The following is a 1,034-nucleotide window of genomic DNA, read 5'->3' as shown; positions in this document are numbered from 1 at the left end:
TCTCGTGGTTCGTAAGTTCGAGCCCCGCGTCGGGCTCTGTGCTGACAGCTCAGAGCCTGGAGCCTGCTTCGAATTCTGTGTCTCCCTCTCTCTCTGCCCCTCCCCTACTCATGCTCTGTCTCTCTCTGTCTCCCAAAAATAAATAAATGTTAAAAAAAAACATTTTTTAAAGAAATAATTACCCGTTGACCTAAAGTCACAAAAGTCTTTTTTTCTAATATTAAAAAAATATATAATTGGAGGGGAGGGGTAACAACTAACTTGAAATAAACCAGAAAACACCTTCACATTAATTGTTCTTCTCATATACTTCAAATTTGTACTTAATGCCTTTCTCCTCCTGGATATCAGAAAGAACACCTGGGTATTCTGGGAGAAGTTTATATTTCTCCAAATCAACTTATGGAAAAAATGTGTCACTTTCAAATTCCTGCATAAGCCTTGTCACAAGTAGTCTAAGATGGCCTGGCCTGTTCATGGCTTCCTTATAAACAGAACTGCCTCCCATTACCCAAACCATGTCCACTTTATGTGCTAATTCTGGTTGCTCAATAAGTTTTAAGGCATCATCCAGACTTTTAGCAAGAAAATGAGTTCCTTGTGGAGGTTCCTGGAGGTTCTCTACTGAGAACTATATTAATTCTGTCCTTTAAAGGTTGATTCTTCTTGGGAATAGTGAACCATGTCTTCCTACCCATAATCACCAAATTCTGTGTACCTTCTACTGATGAGGTTGTGGTCATTCTTTGGAAATATTGAATTCATTCCTGAGTGGCGGCCAGGGCAGGTCCCCGTTCTTGCCGATGCCCATGTTCAGGGACACAGCGATGATACAGTTTAGCGGACGAACCGTGACAGATGCTGTGAACACCACAGAGCTTGCTCACAGCACTGGGAATCCTGGCCGAGCTTGGTGTGAAATTTTTAATATCTGAGATCTTACCAGGGTCTTGAACTGGTGTTTGTTTTTCTTGGTTTTGTTTTGTTTTGGTTTGTGGTTCTGGTGAGTCTCACTCATGGTATATATGGTTTCT

At 41.4% G+C, this 1,034-nt stretch overlaps 1 pseudogene; it reads right to left on the bottom strand.

The window, feature by feature from the left end:
• Window positions 1-257: 257 nt before the first annotated feature.
• Window positions 258-777, bottom strand: LOC115513332 (annotated as a pseudogene).
• Between the last annotated feature and the right edge of the window lie 257 nt (window positions 778-1,034).

This window comes from Lynx canadensis, chromosome B2 (genome assembly GCF_007474595.2).
Source record: "Lynx canadensis isolate LIC74 chromosome B2, mLynCan4.pri.v2, whole genome shotgun sequence".
In the NCBI taxonomy this organism is placed as follows: domain Eukaryota; kingdom Metazoa; phylum Chordata; class Mammalia; order Carnivora; family Felidae; genus Lynx; species Lynx canadensis.
The sequence above is the reverse complement of the archived record's forward strand: the minus strand, read 5'-3'. Positions and strand labels throughout refer to the sequence as shown.